The sequence below is a fragment of the Odocoileus virginianus genome, chromosome 20, assembly GCF_023699985.2.
Source record: "Odocoileus virginianus isolate 20LAN1187 ecotype Illinois chromosome 20, Ovbor_1.2, whole genome shotgun sequence".
In the NCBI taxonomy this organism is placed as follows: domain Eukaryota; kingdom Metazoa; phylum Chordata; class Mammalia; order Artiodactyla; family Cervidae; genus Odocoileus; species Odocoileus virginianus.
Window position 1 is genome coordinate 576126 of NC_069693.1, and position 21009 is coordinate 597134.

The window sequence follows — 21009 nt, forward strand, 5'->3', positions numbered from 1 at the left end:
GGTGTGTGTGGTTAGTCGTGTCTGACTCTTTGTGACCCCATGGACTGTAGCCCCCCAGGTTCCTCTGTCCATGAGATTTCCCAGGCAAGAATACTGGAGTGGGTTGCCATTTCCTTCTCCAGGGGATCTTACTAACCCAGGAATGGAACCCGCATCTCCTCTGTTTTCTATATTGCAGGGAGAGTCTTTACCTGCTGAGCCATCAGGAAAGCAAATGAAGGAAGCCTGAATTCAACTAAGTGGAGGAAATGAGGAGGTGAATTTTTAAACATATAATGTGTATGTGGAAAAAGCACAAGAGGGCTAATACTGAGTTGGTGGCATATGGGGTGTGTTGGTATCAATTCAGTTACCCCCAGTCAAGGTGGAGGGTGAATTCAAAACCAGGATGTTATCCTTTAAACCTTGCAAAGTTGATATTGCCAAGGGAGACTTGGCAAGCAACAACCTTAGGTTGAGTCAGTCTGTTCATTACAGAGTATTTGGCAAATACTTCCTTGGTACTTGGTTCAATCCTAGAAGCTGAGATTGTGGTGATCAAAACAAAGAAAACCTATGGTTTCCTGGAGATACCATTGAGGTGGTAGGATTATCTTCAAGTGTCTTTCTCAGTGTATCTCTACAATGAAGCTAATTTAGTCAGAGGATATAAGTGTTTCTAATAAATGCAATAGATGTGGAGTAATTGGCTCAAGGGACAAAGACAATTTATTGTTGAAGGAGCACCTCATTTGGGGGATTGGGGAAGGACTTAATAGTGGTATTTAAGCACCACAGAACACAAGTAGATTTTTAAAAAATTTATTTTCTTGATGTACAATGTTGTGTTTGCTATGTTGCTACATAGCAAAGTGATTCAGGTATACATATATATACATACTTTTTCATATTCTTATCCATTATGGTTTATCCCAGGATAATATAGGGCCCTGTGCTATTCAGGAGGACCTGTTGTTTCAAATAAATTATTTTTGAAATGCCTATTTGTTATCTCCACCAAGGAGATAATACATTTCTTAATTTTAGTGAATTTCCTTAAATTTCAACGTTTAAAAAAACAGAAAACCAGTAAGATGAAAAAAACCAGTTTCTCAGTTGCAGTGGCAGCATTTCAAGTGCTCAACAGTCATGTGGCTCCTGGCACTAGATCAAACTGGACAGCACAGACAGCCAAATGGTCAGACTGGGGTGGGGTGCTCTACCATCATTTCCTTTACCAGAGAGTACGGTGCTGGTTTTCATCATTTTCTATTTCCCTGCTGCGGTGGGGGGGGGACACTCAAAACCCTTATCACATATAGATTTGAAACGTGAATGAATAAACTCATGGGCTAATCAAAATTCATTCTATCACTGGAGGGAAAGATGGTTCTAAGGAGTGGGCTGTCTGACATGTCAGAGATACTTAACATTATAGGAGGACAAGGCAGGAAAGGAAAATGATTGCTCGAATAAATAGAACAAAATGCGAAATAGAAGCCTTAGTCTTTAAGAGTGGTGGAGTATATAGGGAGTCAGTAATATCTTTCTGGAAGGACTTGGAGCTAAATCTTGAGATTTGTCCACAGGCCTGACACCCGTGAAGAGCTGCCGTTTAAATATCCTGGAACTTCCCTGGGTGTCCAGTAGTTAAGACTCCATGCTTCCAATGCAGGGGGCATGGGTTCGATCCCTGGTCTCGGAACTAAGATCCCATATGCCACACGGTGCAGCCAAAAAGTAAGTTTAAAAAAAGTCTCAGCTACTCTGTGATCCTCTGATTTGAGACAGGTGACTTCTTTCTCCCTCTTTCCTTCCCACTGTCTTTGAAGTGGGGTCTTTGCTTTCTCCTTTATCTGGAGTTCTTTCCCATAATACCATGAGAATAGAAGATCCCAGTTATAAACAGTGAGTCTGACTCATAGGAGAAGCAATGGAAATTTGCCATGTTATGGCCAACTCAGAGCGTAATAGCAATCCTGGGTTTGGGTCATTTACTCTTCCAGAAACATTTTATAGCACCACCACTGCAGATCACTGTTTTGCACAGTAAGGAAACATCAGTGAACAGAATGGGCAAAGAAACAGCCTTCACAGTGGACCATATGATCTAGTGAAGGAGAGAGAGTGAATGGATTATAAAATGTTGGGAAGTGATAAATTCTATGAGGAGAAATAACTAATATTAATAATAGTAATTTACAGTAAGGTAGCAATGAGGGAGATTTCCCTTCCCCAAGGAAAGGCTTTTCTGGATGTGTGCTAAGTCCCTTCAGTCGTGTCTGACTCTTTGCAGCCCTGTGGACTGTAGTCCACCAGGCTCCTCTGTCCATGGGATTCTCCAGGCAAGAATACTGGAGTGGGTTGCCATTTCCTTCCCCAGGGCATCTTCCCAACCCAGGGACTGAAGGTGTCCTACATTGGCCGGTGGGTTCTTTACCACTAGCGCCGCCTGGGAAGCCTGTTAGCATTTAATAGTCCATTATTGAAACCCATTCAAGTTTTTGTTCTGAGAACTAGGGATACAAAAATATTACAGAGTTTCTGTTTGAGGAATTCATAGTACTTTTTGGAGGGCAGACAAGTCAGCATGATGGTCTGGATAGATAATGATCTTCAGTCATCCCTTGTATTGACCTGTTGTCTCTTTTTCTCTATTGGATGCCTTTTGTACTTTCTATTGTTAGTACCACAGTGTAGTTGCAATTTTATATTTAATAGTTGTATTATTGTTTTTGAGACTGGCCTGGGTGTCCCTGACTGCTATCTAAAGAAGTAACATCTAAGATGACTCATGATGGAACAGCCATAGTAACTAATAGTCTCTCATTGCTTCCTGTGTGCCAAGGACTTAAGTGGAGGGAAAGTATTCGTAAACTCTTGGTAGCCTATGAGACCACAAGGTCTTGGAGGTGAGCAGAGTAGTGGAAGAATTAAGTGGGAGGCAGGGAGTAATGAAGATAATGGAGAATCTGTTCAGTGTGTGCCTGTATATAGCCTTAAAAGCATTCTCTTGAGATCTTGCTTTAGTCTGTTGTCAGTAAACTAATTCAGAGTTTTGTGGAGGGTATAATAACAAAGATGGTTGCGGTATGGGAAAAAAGGAGGTGGTTAGAGAGGCATTCACTTCTGGGGTTGGTGCGGTGGCAAATTCAGTAGTAATTCATATAAATGGAGTAAAGCAATGAGGGCAAGCACAGGGAATGATTCTGGGGTTATTTTTGAGATGGTGTTAACAGGAATCAGTGGCCAGTGTGATGGTTACATGTAGGTTGTATTTTGGGTTGATCCTCTGACCTTCACTTCAGCCTAAAATCCAGCTAACTCATCTCCATTCTTGATTTACTGTGTAGTAGTGACTGCCAGATGAGAAACAAAATAAGGGAAAATTCAGTCTGGAAGGGAGAGGACTTACATTTTACAGTTGTGCACTTTGAGGAGCTTCCAGATTGGAGCAGGCAGTATGTTGTGATGCTATGTTAATCTTTGAGTTTAGTGAAGATCCTATCTCCAAGTCCATACCTCAAATATAATCAAAATTGTCAGCTTTACTTAATCCCTTCAAATTTTTTAAATGCTTAGTAATCATATTACTAAGGATCATACTATGAATGCTGTTCTGGAAGTCAAAATTTCATCCTTTCAATAAGTCACTTAAAAAATACAGGTAATTCCACAATTGGTTTATTTATTTATATTATTTTCAATTTGACCACACCACATGGTATATGGGATTGTAGTTCCTGGTCCAGGGATCAAACCCGCAGCGCTGTATTGGAAGCATAGTCTTCACCACTGGACCACAAAGGAAGTCCCTATAATTGGCTTTTTAAAGGCTGTAGACTGTTCTGTTTAAAAGATCTATGTTTAATTTACCAAACTCTTCACCTGCTGATTGTACACTGTTATTCCTAGTTTAAAAAAAAAATTACCAAACAATAATTTCTAGCATTGGAAATTCTGCATCAATTAGAATGAAAATTTTAAATTGTATAGATAATTTCTAAATTGCCCTCTTGAAAGGATGCAATACTATATATCACCATGTAATTATTCGGAATTGCCCTTTGTTTTCTAAGGAAATATTTGCATTCCTTTTAAGCCTCGCCCCTCGGTTCGCAATTGGAAACAGCCTATTCCCAGCCCCCGGCATAAGTGTTTACAGTGCTGGACTCTTCAACATCGGCGGCTCCGCCCCTCAGACAGGTCCCAGAACAACCTTACTCATTCTCCATACCCGCTCCACCTCCTTTACAGATTTCACCCTGTCTTTGACAGCCGCCTTTATAATGGGTCTTCACTCCTACAAACTTCGTGGATCGTCCTAAGGCGGCTACTAACGCTAGCTCCTCGAGTCTCTCCGCCGTACGGAACTGCACTTCCTGCAAGATGGCCGCCCCCATGGTGTTTCTCCGGGGTGTTGGCAGGCGCCGCCATCTCTCCGTAAGCCCCAAAAGGCAAAATAGAATCCAGCCCGTGCCGCCACTGTCGGATAGGGTCCAGCCTCTCAAAAGTTGTTCGGCATGGTGCGTTTGACCAACAACGAGAAGGGAAAGGGAAGGGAGTGTCCCAAAGTGATTTCAATTCCCGCTCTGAGCCCTAAACTCTGCGTTGACCGTTTGCTCTCGCTTCGCTGGGGTGGGCGTGGTCCCGTTACGTCATAGAGCTGGACGGGAGGCCAGAACTCCAAGACCTCAAAAGGTCGCGCCGGATCAGAAGCGTCCTTAGCAACCGCCAGAAAGGGGACTTGCGCACGACAAAGTCTTAATGGGAATGATTTTGGAAGTGAATTCGGCCTTTGGTAGCTGCCCGGAGCCTTGAGAATCTCAGTATCAGGTGGGTAGTGTTCGGGACGTCGATCCGGAGTGAGGGGCCTGCGAGGCCAATGGAAGGCCTTCAGGCGGTTTTTTGGGGTTCAGTCACTGGGGAGGCTTGGCTTTCGTCATACGCCCTTTGGCAGTCAGTGCTATTAAATCTCTGAAGAGAGAAGCGACCGAGGCGCTGGACAGAGGGTTTGTGTCTTTGTGTTTTGAAACGGCCTTCCTAAAATTGAGTTCCCTTGCTGATTTTATAATTGACCTCTCCAGCCAAAACTTTTCTTTTTCGTGTCCCACCCTGTTCCCCTCAAGATTGAGGACTATCAAAGGAAAAGGGGGATTGAAAGTGAGCTGGATCCTGAAGGGCCCTCTTGGGTACAAAAGACCCTCCCTGTCACCCCCTTTTCTTGTCTGTAGAAAAAGGCTTTGATCTCCTGGACTTTCAGGAATATCCAAAGAGCAGACTAATTAGGGAAGTGGGAAGTGAGGGTATGCAGAAACTAAGGAAAATCAGGCAAGAAACAATAGTTCATCGAATCTTAGTTCCTCCTTAAGGGTTGTGCATAGGATCTGATGCATACCTTTGAGTTGTTCTGCAGAAACTCAGACATCAGCCAGGGCGGAAGATGTGATTATTTGCTGAGCACAAGCTTGTAGACCCCACACTGATTAGAACTAGAAAGTTGATGAAGTTTCCTGAAGCTGTTACCTCACCGCCAACCAGTCAGTAGGAAGTCATGAACCTTGCATCCCTCATCACAAATAATTGCTTTAAAAAACCCTTCCCTGAAAGGCATTGGGGAGTTGAGGTCTTCTGAGCTTAAGCTGTCAGTTCTCCTGGCTGGGCCCTGCAGAAAACGCTGGGCTTTGCTTCACAACAAAGTGGTGTCAGTAAATTGGCTTTGCTGCTCGGCGGGTGAGCTGACCCAAGTTTAACTTGATAACAGTTTCTACTTAGGAGGCTCAGTCATTAAGAACTGGAGTGGTAGGTGAATATCAATGAATTTGGTGTTTTGTGTAGGTGTCTTGTCACTGTGGGGCTCAGACATGGAGAAACCTGGAGTGGGGGAAGGGTGCCAGTGAACGAGGTTTTATGGTCCAGATTTAACTTGGAGTCAGGTTTTTTGTTTGTTCTGGTTTATTTTGTTGGGGTGACTAGTGTATGTGAGGAGGCATAAGGCTGGAGCTTTGGAGAGTAGGTAGGCTTGAGGTTCAGATATGGACTCCTGGGCACAGATTTGATGATAGATTCATTCAGTTGATCCAAATCCAGTTCACTCCTTTATGCTCATACATTCCTCAAAACCCTAGTTGAAAACTATTGTTATGACATATAAACACTCTTGTCATTATCATCTTTCAAAAATAGTTAGATATAATCTAGTGATGTGTTACAAAAGGTGTGTTTTATTTCTCTTGCCTCCAGGTCTACACCACAGTTTTCTTGTGTATTCCCTTTCAAGTTCATTCTACACAAGTAAAAACATCTCTTTACCCTAAACGCTGATCTCCAATGGAAACCATGGTGTATGTATGTGTTTAATATTTTTGTGTTACCTTTGGATGGAAAAGGCACCTTTACCGTACCTTTGGAATGACCTGTATAAGAGATGTGGCTTCCCAGGTGGCTCAGTGGTAAAGAATCTGCTACCAGCATAGGAGATGCAAGAGGTGTGGGTTTGATCCTTGGGTGGGGAAGATCCCTTGGAGGAGGAAATGGCAACCCACTGCCAGTATTCTTGCCTGGAAAGTCCTGTCCCAGGGACAGAAGACCTGGGTGGGCTACAATCCATGGGGTCGCAAGAGTCGGACATGACCGAGCAGCTCAGTACATGCATATGCACATATAACAGATGTTGGTTTTATCACTTTATTTCTAATTATAAACATTTCCATAGTATAAAATGGTTACATTTTCTTAATGGCTGCAGTAGTGTCATGTCAGGTGAGTGAATCAGTTGCAAGGTTACTAGTCACATTAACTGTACATGTACATTAATTTGGGTAGGCTTGACTTACATACTTAGGATTTTCTGCAGCATGTTAATGATTCTCTGCTTATCCAGGTTCTCTCACCCACCCACAGGATTTGTTGTCATTTACTACTGAATAATTCAGAGTTTTCATTTATATTGCCTTTTTAGTTTGAAGGTTTTTCATTTTTTTCCCCTGGATATGCAGGTTTTGGTTTCCGTTTTTATAGATGTGTTGAATTTCTCATTAATATTTCTCTCTTGCGTCTCCTGCATTGGCAGGCGGATTCTTTACCACTGAGCCACCTGGGAATCCATATCTCTTATACAGATCATTCCTAAGGTACGGAAGAGGTGCCTTTTTCATGCAAAGATAACACAAAAATATTAAACATATACATACACCATGGTTTGCATTTCTGGTTTTGTTGTGTTGTGGTCAAGAAATAAGCTTCTTTGATATTAATATGTGAGACTTATGAAAATGTCTTTCTATGGCCTACTTTGCTCTTTAAGGCTTCATATTTTTCTCTTTGTACATGTGTGTATTTCTGGAAAAGCAGGTGGCCCTTCTAGGGCAACAGGAGTGATGCCATAAAGTGGATGTGTGCAGTGCCAGGAAACCATCAGGAAATCCTACCCGTTCATTATAGGAGGGACAGGAGGACTCGTGAACAGGGGATTATGAAATTTGAATATGGGCGAGATGTTGTATTCATGTTCTTCCCCCCGCCCCCATGAGTAGTCCTGAGTTTGATGGTCCTTGATAGTCCTATAAATAGTTCTATACGTTTTCTCTTGTCCAGATCTCTGGTCCTGGTGCATAGAGTAAAGTGATTCAAGGTTGGCGACCGAGTGGAATTGCATGTACCCAGAGATCAAAAGACAGAGGATGAGTTGCTTGGATGGCATCACTGACTCAATGGATACGCGTTTGAGCAAGCTTCGGGAAATAGTGAAGGTAAGGGAAGCCTGGTGTGCCACAGTCCATGGGGTCACAAAGAATCAGACATGACTTAGTGACTGAACAACAAGAGATCAAAGAACAGTTGTGGTGGGTGGAATGGGGGTGGGTCTGTGGTTTTGGGGATTTAGAAAAGCTATTGGGAAATTATCTTGGAAAAATTTGTGGCCAGAAGGAGTGGAAGCAAAAACTCATGGTGATCCCACTGAATCAGTGAGCTTATAACATGAGTCTTTCTGACTCCTTGTCTGTCTTTGATTTGCTGCTTTGGAATGAGTGTTGGGACTTGCTTCTGTTCTAGTTTTCTCTTTGTGGAAGAAGTTAGCTCTGTGTTTGTGCATTGAATGTTCTAAGAGCTGTTTCAGACATCCAGTGTATGCCCTGTGCTTGTATGCTACTTTCTAGGGTGGTATTATGGGTAGTGAGCTTTTTCAGTCAGCTCTTCAGAGAGCTAAACTTTTGGAGGTTGTCTGGTAAAGAAAGTACAAAGTGGTTAAGGTGATGAGCTGTGGAGAGAAGAATCCCAGGTTTGAGATTCAGCACTGCCTCTGAGAAAGTATGCGACTCCGGACAAGATACTTTAGGTTCTAAGCCTTGACTTGTTTCATTTAAACATAAATCTAGTGATTTGATACATCTGGATTGGTGGCAAGGATTAAATAAGAAAATACTTATGATTTGCTTAGCATGTTAATCTTCATGGTGTTTGCACTGCCCTGATGTCTACATGTTGTGGTTTTCTAAACAAAAGGAAACTTTCAAGTATTAGGATTTTATGTTAGAGGACACCTATATTAGATTTTGTGTTGGTTCTGTAATTTTTTTGTTCAGTCGCTCAGTCATGTCTGACTCTTTGCAATCCCCTGGACTGCAGCATGCCAGGCTTCCCTGTCCTTCACCATTTCCTGGAGTTTACACAAACTTGTGTCCATTGAGTCAATGATGCCATCCAACCATCTCATCCTTTGTTAGCCCCTTCTCCTCCTGCCTTCAATCTGTGATAAAGTAACATAAACTTAGTTGTATAAACACAAATCTATTGTCTTAAATTTCTATGGGTTAGCAGTTCAACATGGATCTTACAGGGCTGAAACCAAGGTCTTAGCAGGAGCGTGTTCTTTCCTGGAGGCTGTGGGGGCCAGCTATTTCTTTGTCTTTTCAAGCTTCTAGAGTCTGTCCATGCTCCTTGGCTCCTGGTTCCTTTTATCCCCATCTCCAAAGCCAGGAGCGGCGTGTCGAGTTCTTATCACATCGCATCTCTCTCTGGTCCCTTCTGCTTTCTTCCATGCATAAGGGCCCTTTTGGTTACATTGGCCCTACCTGAATAATCCAGGGAATCTCTGGATTAGTAGGTCATCTGATTAGCAACTGTAATTTCATTAACAACCTCCATTCCCCTTTGCCATGTGATGTAACATATTCACAGCTTCTAGAGATTAGAACGTGGATATCTTTGTGGGGGCCGTTGACTCTGCCTACCACAGCAACTTTAGCAACACCAACAAGGTGTATGGCCCAGTAGTTGTGGTTTAGTCCCTCAGTCTTGTCTGACTCTTTGTGACCCCAGGGACTGTAGCTGGACTGTAGCCCACCCGGCTCTTCTGTCCATGGGATTTCCAGGGGAATGTACAAATTGAAGTGAATTGGCTTTTGGACTGGGCTTGACATGTATACAGTATTGATACTGTGATATCACTATGATGTACACTATTGATAAGATAACTAATGAGAACCTACTGTATAGCACAGGGAAATCTACTCAGTGCTCTATGGTGATCTAAATGGAAAGGAGCTCTAAGTAGATGGGGATATGTGTATATGTGTCCCTGATTCACTTTGCTTTACAACAGAAATTTACACAGCATTGTAAAGCAATTATACTCCAGGAAAAGTAAAGTGAGTTTGTTTTTAAGTCCTTAGAATCAAGTGAAGTAAGCAGAAGGAAGTTCCAGGACCAGGAAAGGATCACTTCCAGGAATACGTTAATTTGAGATGCGAAGTGTTTGATCGGAATTTGAGTGACAGTCTGGAAAAATAGAAGAATCCCAGTTCCAGTCATTTTCTAAGAACAGAAGAAAATGACCACGGTCCAGGTGAGTTTGACATGTTTACTTCCTCCTTTCTTTCATGTTGTATTTGTAGAGGCTTATAAAAATTGACTTAATTTATTGGAAAATGACACATTTTTGAGAGCCTGAATCTGAAGAAAAATGAATATCAACCATAATGTCTGTGTCAGGGTAAATTTCAAATGAGGGGGAATGCACGCAAAGAATCTGCTCAGAATTTTTAACGTCAGAATATTAATTAAAAAACTGTAAGACCCTAGGGGTTATTTATGTTGTTGTTCAGTCACTAAGTCTTGTCTGACTCTTTGCAACCCCATTGACTGCTGTGTACCAGGCCTCTCTGTCCTTCACTGTCTCCCAGAGTTTGCTCAAACTCATGTTCATTGAGTTGGTGATGCCATCCAACCATCTCATCCTCTTTTGCCCCCTCTCCTCTCTTTTGCCTCCTACTCTCAATCTTCCCAGCATCAGGGTCTTTTTCCAATGAGTCAGCTCTTTGCATATTGTGGCCAAAATATTGGAATTTCAGCATCAGTCCTTCCAGTGAATATTCAAGGTTGATTTCCTTTAGGATTGACTGGTTTGATCTCCTTGGGAGATCCAAGGGACTCTCAAGAGTCTTCTGCAGCATCACAATTGGAAGGTATCAATTCTTCAGCGCTCAGCCTTCTTTATAGTCTAACTTTCACATCCGTATATGACTACTGGAAAAACCATAGCTTTGACTATATGGACCTTTGTGGGCAAAATGGTGTCTCTGCTTTTTATTTTATTTTATTTTTAATTTTTTTCCCCCATTTATTTTTATTAGTTGGAGGCTAATTACTTTACAATATTGTAGTGGGTTTTGTCATACATTGACATGAATCAGCCATGGATTTACAGGTATTCCCCATCCTGATCCCCCCTCCCACCTCCCTCTCCACCCGATCCCTCTGGGTCTTCCCAGTGCACCAAGCCCGAGCACTTGTCTCATGCATCCCACCTGGGCTGGTGATCTGTTTCACCCTAGATAATATACATGTTTCGATGCTGATCTCTCGAAACATCCCACCCTCGCCTTCTCCCACAGAGTCCCAAAGTCTGTTCTGCACATCTGTGTCTTTTTCTGTTTTGCATATAGGGTTATCATTACCATCTTTCTAAATTCCATATATTTGTGTTAGTATACTGTATTGGTCTTTATCTTTCTGGCTTACTTCACTCTGTATAATGGGCTCCAGTTTCATCCATCTCATTAGAACTGATTCAAATGAATTCTTTTTAATGGCTGAGTAATACTCCATTGTGTATATGTACCACAGCTTCCTTATCCATTCGTCTGCTGATGGGCATCTAGGTTGCTTCCATGTCCTGGCTATTATAAACAGTGCTATTATAAACAGCAATGAACATTGTCTCTGCTTTTTAATACACTGTCTAGGTTTGTCATAGCTTTCCTTCCAAGGAGCAAGTATCTTTTAATTTCGTGGCTGCAGTCACTGTCCATAGTGATTTTGGAGCCCAAGAAAATAAAATCTGCCACTGTTTACACTTTTTTCCCATCTATTTGCCATGAAGTGATGGAACCAGATGCCGTGATCTTAGTTTTTTGACTGTTTGGTTTTAAGCCAGCTTTTTCATTCTCTTATGTTGCTTTACTAGGTTATCTCCAATAATTTTGGAAGCCAGTGCCAACAAGAGAAATAGCAAGCATTATGTGATTCATGTTTTTTTGCAGAGAAGGTAAATCATTTCCTCAGTAAAGTAAATCTTTCCTGGTACTGAAGTTTTAATAAATTACTTATTTATTTGGCTGTGTTTGGTCTTAGTTACAGCATACAATATCTTTGAGTTGTGGCATGTGAGACCTAGTTCCCTGGCCAGGGATTGAACCACGGCCCCCTGCATTGGAAATGTGGAACCTTAGTCACTGGACCAGCAGGGAAGTCATCACTGCTGTTGAGAACTTAGAGACAATAAATCATATTGGTTATTCTTTTGTTCTGTATATGTAGTTTCCCTTTGGATATTTTTGAATTTTCCCTTTGAGTTTGGTGTTCTGCAGTTTTACCTCCGTGTGTGTATAGCAGTGGATCTCTTTTTTCCTCCTGCTTGGCATTGTTGAGTTCTCTCATTCTGAGGTTTTGTCTTTTACCAGTTCTAAAATGTAATCTGCCTGTTTATCTTTGGTTATTACCTTCCCTCAGATTTTTTTCTTCTCCCCTCAGATTCAGAATAGGTGTAAATTCAGCCTTCTCACTATGTCCTTCATATCTCTCAACCTCACTTTTGTATTTTCCATTGTTTTCTTTTGTACTTCAGATCTGTTGTCCAGTTCACTTCTGTGTTATATCGAATTGGTAGTCAGTCTGCAAATTGAAATATTTAGTTTCAGTTTCTGTATTCATTGCTTTGAATTGATCTTTGTTTCTTCAAGTTAGCCGTCTCATCTTTAAGACTGTGTTATGCCTTTGCACGCATTAAACATTGTCTATATTTCAGTGTCTTACAGTTCCAGCATCATCAGGTTTTTCATGTTTAATTCTAGCGCTTATTGTTTCTGTTTAACTTGTGCACTGTGAAGGCTTCTTGAGGGTAAGAACATGCATGTTCGTTTTGATATCACCTGCACATAGTTCAGTGAATGCACATATGTACACAGATGGCAGATGTGTCAAGGTTAAAAGAGGTTTTAATGACATTTCAGGAAACCTGAATTATTGAGTGAATGGGTGACTGAATTAGAGTAACAGGATGTCTGTATAAGATTTTCCATTCTTCAATGCTGGATAATATATCACATATATGGATACAACCTACACAGTAGAAAGGATTAGATTTCTATACGTCTCTTCCAAACCATCTAAGAATCACCCCAGATTAAAGAAGATTTGTTACTACAGGGATCATTATTGTTTGAAGATGTGGCTGTGGAGTTCACCTGGTAGGAGTGGAGGCTACTAGACCCTGCTCAGAAGGACCTATACCAGGACATGATGCTGGAGAACTACAGCAACCTGCTGTCTGTGGGTGAGGACCGCTCCCCCGTGTCACTCACTGTGCCCGGTCAGCAGTCTTGCCTTTCTCAGTTGTGGAATGATTTGGGGGCAGATATCTGAAGTACGAATGATGTAAGAGAGATTGTCAGACTTCTGCCAAGGGCCAGATACTGCAGTGTGTGCGGGCTGCCTACTGTTTCTCTAACATATTCTTTTTTTTAAAAAGCGCATTTATTTATTTAGTTATTTATTTTTTTAGCACACACACTATATATATACACGATATATTATTTACTTATTTATTTATTTATGGCTGTGCTCGCTCTTCTATGCTGTGTGGGCTTTTCTCTAGGAAGTGGGGACTACTTTCTAGTTGCAGTGCACAGACTTCTCATTGCAGTGGCTTCTCTTGTGTGGAGGTCTCTAGGGCATGGGGGCTTTAGTAGTTGGGATTCCTGGGCTCAAGAACACAGGCTCAGTAGTTGTGGCACATGGGCTTAGTTGCTCCTCAGCATGTGGAATCTTCCCGGACCAGTGAGCAAACCCGTGTCTTCTACATTGGCAAGTGGATTCTTTTACCACTGAGCCATCAGGGAAGCCCAGAATATATATAATCAATTATGTAGGTATTCCGCTAAATTTATTATATGTATTATAAGTAAGTAAGAGTTAGTCACTCAGTCGTATCCGACTCTGTGACCCCCATCGACTAGCCTACTAGGCTTCTCTGTCCATAGAATTCTCCAGGCAAGAATACTGGAGTAGGTTGCCATTTCCTTCTCCAAAGGATCTTCCCAATTCAGGGATTGAACCCAGGTCACCTACATTGCAGACAGATTCTTTACCATCTGAGCCACCAGGGAAGTCCATACGTACTATAAAAGATACATTAAAAATAGAAACGTCAAAAGGATGAGACATTCATGAGATGAATATTTTTAAGTAATTTTAATTTTTAAAATGTAGTGGTATAAAACACGTTTGCTATCGTGTTTTAGAAGTTTTCCTTTACTTCTTGAATACTCTGTTTTGTAAGAGCACTTTATTCTGAATGAATAGCACTTTTAAAGTGTGACAGTGTAATGTCTTAGTTACAGTCACTGACCAGAGTTTGTTTACCCGTACATATGACTTGAATTTTTATAAGTGATAGATTCTTAGTCTCCCCTCAGGCTTCAGACAGATTTATTTCATCTAGGATCTTGATTTGTTTTGCTTAGACTTTTTTTTTCTTTCTATGGTTTCTCAAGTTTTTGCTACTGCAAGGGGAAAGCTACTTCCAAGGTGCAGCTTCATAATCTGTTAATATAAATGGGATCATTGAACAGTGTTTAGATTTCATGCCCAAAGATTTTGCTAAATAGTATGTTATTTTTTTGTGAATTAGGGTATCGAAGTCCCAAACCAACTGAAATCTTCAAGTTGAAGCAAGGAGACAAACCATGGATAGAAAGGGAAAGTATCCGTGATCCAGGTAAGTGAATGAGAAGCATCCAGGGAGAAAAGAAGTAAAGTCCTAGATCTGTGAAGGCCTCACACCTCTGAAGTCATGTTATGGTGACTCATCTTCTAGTTACTTTGACAGTATCTCAGCAGAGCCTCTGAGGATTCCTCTCCTATGTTCATATTCATTACTTAATCATTTAGAGGAAAATACTCATGTTTTCACCTCTGGATTTTATACTGATTTATTTCATCTAGAGTCTTGATTTGCTTTACTTAGATTTTTTTCTTTCTATGGATTCTCAAGTTTTTCACTTCTTCATTGACTGCCGTGGTATCACTGCTTGTTCCTTCCTCTTACCTTGCTTTGAAAATTCAGGCTTCCATGCCTCTCTGCAAAGAGAGAACTTCAGATTCACCATCATCTCCTGACTAGTGAACCTCAGGTAATATTGATTTCCCTTCCTAACATTCAGCCCCACCCTGAATGCTGTGTTCTCATGGCAACTTGGTCTTTTAGTGTACATCTGTCTGTTCATTCTGGATGGGCAAATATGAGATAAAGCAAATGTAGCAATATGTTAACTGTAGAATCAAAGAGGTGGGTATATAGCTGTTCACTGTGTAGTTCATTCAATTTGTATGTTTGAAAAAATTTTTTAATAAAATTATGAGAAATGCTATAAGTATTGTAATTTTCAGAATGAATTATGCCTCCCATATAGATTGAAATAAAGGAATTCAGTCAAGTAAAAAAAAAGAATTACAATCTTAGGCCTCACCTGAAGTCAAACCATAACCCTCATGCATACTTTGCTGATTTCTTCATATATTTGCTGGATCAGAGATATATATCTATATCTATATCTATATATATATATATTTTTCCCTATCTTTTTTGGCAGTGCTGTATGGCACACAGGGTCTTAGTTCCCAAATCAGGGATCAAACCTGTGTTGCCTACAGTGGAAGCTCAGAGTCTTAACCACTGGACCACCAGGGAAGTCCTCACAAAACCTTCAATTGTAAAAAGAAAAAAAACCACACTATCTGCAGAGTACAATAAAACAACAATGAAATTAGCTGTGTTTGTATAGAAGTATTACCCAAAGAGGGAATTCATTGGCAGTCCTGTGGTTAGGACTCCATGCTTCCCCTGCAGTGGGCATGGACCAGACTAGATCCCTGGTCAGGGAACTAAGATGCTCTGTAAGTGTGTGGTGCAGCCAAAAAAAAACCAAATTGAATTGAAGGTTTGTGGCAGCTCTGTGTCGAGCAAACCTGTTGGCACCATTTTTTCCAACAACATTTGCTCCCTTTGTGTCTTTCTCAAATTTTGGTAATTCTCTCAATATTTCAAACTTTTTATTATTATGTTTGTTATGGTGATTTGTAATCCATGATCTTTCATGTTATTTCTACAACTCACAGAAAGCTCAGATGATGGCTAGCAATTTTTAATGAGAAAGTATTTTTAAATTAAAATACTCTCTAAAACAGAGTATATATTTTAATTTAAAAATACTTTCTCATTAAAAATTGCTAGCCATCATCTGAGCTCACAAAGCTCAGATGATGGCTAGCAATTTTTAATGTGGGAGAATGCGAGGGTGGGATGTTTCGAGAGAACAGCATTGAAACATGTATATTATATAGGGTGAAACAGATCACCAGCCCAGGTTGGATGCGTGAGACAAGTGCTCGGACCTGGTGCACTGGGAAGACCCAGAGGGATCGGGTGGAGAGGGAGGTGGGAGTGGGGATCGGGATGGGGAACACATGTAAATCCATGGCTGATTCATGTCAATGTATGACAAAACCCACTACAATATTGTAAAATGATTAGCCTCCAACTAATAAAAAAATAAATTAAAAAAAATAAAATATGTACTCCGTTTTAAACATAATGCTATTGCACACTTAACAGACTACAGTATTGTGTAAACATAACTTTTACATGCACTGGGAAACAAATTCTTGTCACTAGCTTTATTGCAATACTTGCTTTATTATGGTGGTCTGGAACTGAACCTGGAATATCTCTGAGTTATGCCTGTACAGATAACCCCCATATTTATCCTCTAACCAAAGTCTTCTCCAAATTCCTCTTTCCAGTTGAGTTCTTTATGTCTGTACTAAGATACCCACCTTAGGATGTTTGTGTCAAAATACACACTGATTTTCCCACGTTAAAAATCTCTTTCCCTCGTGTTCCTCACCAACTTAAACTAGAACTTCTAGTCGTTTAGGCCAAATACCTGAGGAAAATCTTTAATTCCTCCTTTTTACTTACATTGAATTCAACAGTGAATGTTGTTTTTTCCTTCTAGATGTGCCTTGAGTTCTTGACTTGTCCACATGTATACTGTTGTTGCTCCAGACCAAGGCACTATTGTCTCTTGCCTGATTACTTCATTAACTTTCTCTCCCACACTTCTTCCTCTCCTATCACTATCCACGCAGCAGTCAGCAATCTTTTGGAAATAGAAATCAGAACCCCCCTCCTCCTCAGAGCTTCTGGTGGCTCATCACTAGTCTTAGCTTTAAATTCAGATTCTTCTACCAGATCTACATAGTATGACTTCTGTCTACCTTTTGAACTTTAAGTTTTCCTTCTCCCTATGTAACTGTTCCATTCAGGGCCCACTGGCTACCTTTCTATTTCTTGATCTGGCCAAACCTTTCCTTTGTCAAGGCTTTTGCACTGCTGTCGTACTTGAATGAAACATGAAGTTACTTACATGAAGCTGCTTAATTTTTATTCCTAGTTTCTTGGCTCACCTTTTATTTCCTTACAGGGCATTGTTATTTTTCATGTGCTGGGAACCACTTTTCAGTGTGAATTTGTCTTATTCCATTTTGTTCTCTTTTGCCCAGGGGAATGCAGAAAATGTGTTTCTCTTTAGTGTGTATTCAGATGCTGTGACAGCACATGATACATATTAGACATTCAATAAATATTGGGGGAGAGAATGGATACGTCCTCCATAATGTTAGATCAGATGTCTCTCCAACTTATTTTATTTTGTGTTAATGACACATATTTTTACTTTGTCCTCTTTTGCCAGTTTCGCAGGGATCTCTTTGGAGAGCACCAAATATTTTACTAATTGAGAATTCTCTGCCACTGATTCTATATCTTTTTTTTTTTTTTTTAGATGTTATGACCTTATTCTGTTTACCCCCATTTTCACGAAGTAAATTTATACTTAATGATTTTTTTCATATGACATAATTGTCAGAGAGAGCTAGCCCAAACCATTTCATTTTAGAAGCAGTTTTATTGCATATCCTGATTGTGAAAATTCATTTTCTTTCTAGAAGTTGGTGATCCTATGCAGCAATCCTTGGAATCCAATACAAGCATAAAAATATGGAAAGAGGCCATGAACTCAGTTCTTTGGGAAATATTTTTTGTCTGCATGGAAATCTTGTTACTTTAAGGCAAATCCATGATAAGTTTGACATACTGAACTCTAATTTAGATTTAGTTAACCAGAAGCTCCATAGCAAAGAATCCTGACAAGTTTAATAAATACGAGAAATCATTTCTTCATAGTAAACATGAAAAACATTACACTGGAATTAAATGCAATAAACGTGGAAACACTTTCCGCACCAATTCAAAACTCAGTATACATCAGATTGAAAAAGGAAAGAAACATGAGTGTATGGAATGTGGTAAAACCTTCATCAAAAAGTCTCAGCTCACTGTACACCAGAGAACACATACAGGAGAGAAGTCGTATAAATGCCTTAAATGTGGTAAAGCCTTCTGCAGGAAGGCAGAGCTTAATATACATATGCAAGTTGAACGAGGAATAAAACCCCACGCATGCAGTGAGTGTGGGAAAACCTTCTCTAGGAAGTCTCAGCTCCTTGTACATCAGAAAACTCACACAGGAGAGAAACCATATATGTGCAGTGAATGTGGGAAAGGCTTCATTCAGAAGGGTAACTTCCTTATACATCAACGAATTCATACTGGAGAGAAGCCCTATAGGTGCAAAGAGTGTGGTAAAGTCTTCAGTCACAAGCCATGTCTCGTTGCACATCAAATATTTCACACTGGAAATCCTATGTATGCAGTGAGTGTGGAAAAGCCTACTTTCAGTAGTCAAGTCTCATTAGACATCAAAAAGGTCACACAGAAAAGTGCCACAAATGCAATGTGTGTGGGAAAAGCTACTCCACGAAGTTCATACTTAGCAGACACCAGAGAGTCCATACAGGAGAGAAGCCCCATGGGTGCAGCAGCTGTGGGAAAGCCTTCTGCCACAAGTCCTCCCTCACTAAACATAAGAGAACTCATACAAAAGAGAAACGTGTCAATTCAGTCAAGGTAGAAAAGGATTCCTTGGAGAGCTATGACTCATGTGCCACAGAACCCAAACAGGAGAAAACCTACATTGAGACAGTGACAATGCAGGGGCCTGCTATGGCAGTGCAGGCATCATTAAACATCCATGGGTTCCTTGCCCAAGGGAATGTGGTTCTTGTGGTAGAGCCTGTGGCCAGATATGTCCCCTCAGGAGATGGCAGAGAGTTTTCACAGGAGAGGAACCTCATGAATGTAGTTAGTGTGGTACTGCCTTCAGTTACCAGTTATGTCTTCTTTTATGTCACAGGAAACATGTAAGGAGGAGTGCATTCAATGTGGACCAGCCTTTGGAGCAGACTTTAGCTTTTTTTGTAGTTGAAAACTCTCACTGAGAGAATGCTAATGAATGCCAATAATGGAAAGGTCAATCAGTCAGTCATTGTTAGTCGCTCAGTTGTGGCTGATTCTTTGTGACCCCATGGACTGTAGCTCGCCAGGCTCCTCTGTCCATGGAATTCTCCAGGCACGAATACTGGAGTGGGTTGCCAATCCCTTCTCCAGAGGATTTTCCCAACCCAGGGATCAAACCTGGGTCTCTTGCATTGCAGGCAGATTCTTTACCATCTGAGCCGCTAGGGGAACCCAGTACAAAGATATACTTCATTAAATATCAGCAGCTCTTAGTAGGTTGAATAGTAGCGAGCTTGACTTCAAAAGCATCATAAATTCACATCAGAAAGAAATTTTGGGAAGGCAAATATGTCCAGTCCATAAGACCACCCTCATGTTTGATTATTCTCTGAAAGCACTGACTCAGAAACTAAAAAACCCCACAAAAACCTCAAAAACTCAAAAGAAAAAAGAAAAACTCAAAAGCTGCTATACTTATGGTTATGATGGTGAAAAGTTACAAATTAGCAAATCTAAAAGGTGCTTAAGGCAGACTTTAGGAGAAATCAGGTACATCCAGTTGTCCTCCCCAGTAGAGTTGTATGGACTGTGTGTCAGTTATGTGACAACTCATGTGCGTATTGCCAGCCAGAGAAACTCACCTGAGCCTTAGTGCCTGGGGACTTGGGATGGGGCGTCAGTAAAGGGGCTGCTTATGCTAGCATGGAGAAACCACATGACTGACTTTACTTTTTCAAGCTCTAGCCTCCTTAAAGTCAAACCAATACAGCATGGCCCAGACCCCCAGGCAAACAAAAGCAAGTGTTCACCAAAAATCATATTGCTGGAATAAACTGTATGGCATAGTTCAAACCCCAGGTATGTAAAGATGCTTTCGGCAGGCAGGCTGTTCCAAGGGCTTAGAGGTTCCCTCTCAGGTGCAGATCAAAAGCCAGTCCTTTCTTTGGAATGTGCAGGGTCTGAACACCCTCAACCTGCCAAGTCAGCTTCTAATTTGCATACCAGTTAAGACGGTAAGGTTTTTAATAACATTGTTCCTCATCATGTGTCAGAAATAAATGTCTATGGATACACGAAATGTGTAGAACCTTTAGCAGAATGGCAGCCAGTCTCATAAAGGACATAAGCTTGTGATTGTAGTGGAAATTTGGAAACTTGTTGATGTAAAACTACCTTATTTTCCATCAGATTAACACCCTTAATATGTGTGTGTGTGTGTGTTTTCATTTTTTGGCTGCACGCCACAGCTTGTGGAACTTTCCTGACCAGGGATCCAACCCATGCCTTCTGCAGTGGAAGCATGGAGTCTTAACCACTGGACTGCCAGGGAAGTCCTTAATGTGTAGTTTGATAGAGAAGGACTTGAACTCTTTCTCATTGCTAGGGAATGACTCTGTAACTCACCTGATGATAGTTCATAGCAATGTCACATTGTACCTATTATATCTAAATCTTTGGTCACCTTTGTTAGATTCTTTTAGAAGCAAATTGCTAGGCCAGCCCACCCTCAATGGGAGAGTTGCACATCTGTGAGGGCCTTCTTAGAGTCAACCTACCTGAATGATCATTAGGGAAAAAGATATTCTTTGTGGAAAGTTGCCATGGTTTCCTGTTTAAACAGTGCTTGAACAGAACCTGGCACTCTCTATGTTCCCCCCAACCCCACCTTGATCCAGCCTGGCCATGCAGAGCCAGCCTTCTGCCACCGCCTCACGGCACCCTTGGACCACTCCCAAGGTGTCTGCTGCTGCTCCAGTGCGGTGAGCCGCTGCCTCTCAGCCCCCTGATGTGACCACCGTTTACCCCTTGCAGGGGCCCCAGCACTCCCGCCAGGGCTTGGAGGCCACAATCAACTGCCAGAGCCACCTGGAGCCTCCCAAGTTTACCTGTCCACCTCTCACTACTCTGATGGCAATGCTGTGGCTTTGGAGAACTTTGTCAGATGTCTTCCTAGCCAGTCTCATGAGGGGAGGGAACACGCTGAGAAGCAGATGAAGCTGTGAGAACCTCTGAGGCGGCTGCATCTTCCTCTGGTGTATCCAGAAACTGGA

General features: G+C 41.2%; 1 pseudogene; it reads left to right on the top strand.

The window, feature by feature from the left end:
- The first annotated feature begins 1725 nt into the window (after nucleotides 1-1725).
- LOC110148912 (zinc finger protein 350-like) lies at nucleotides 1726-19435 on the top strand (annotated as a pseudogene).
- Nucleotides 19436-21009: the final 1574 nt, after the last annotated feature.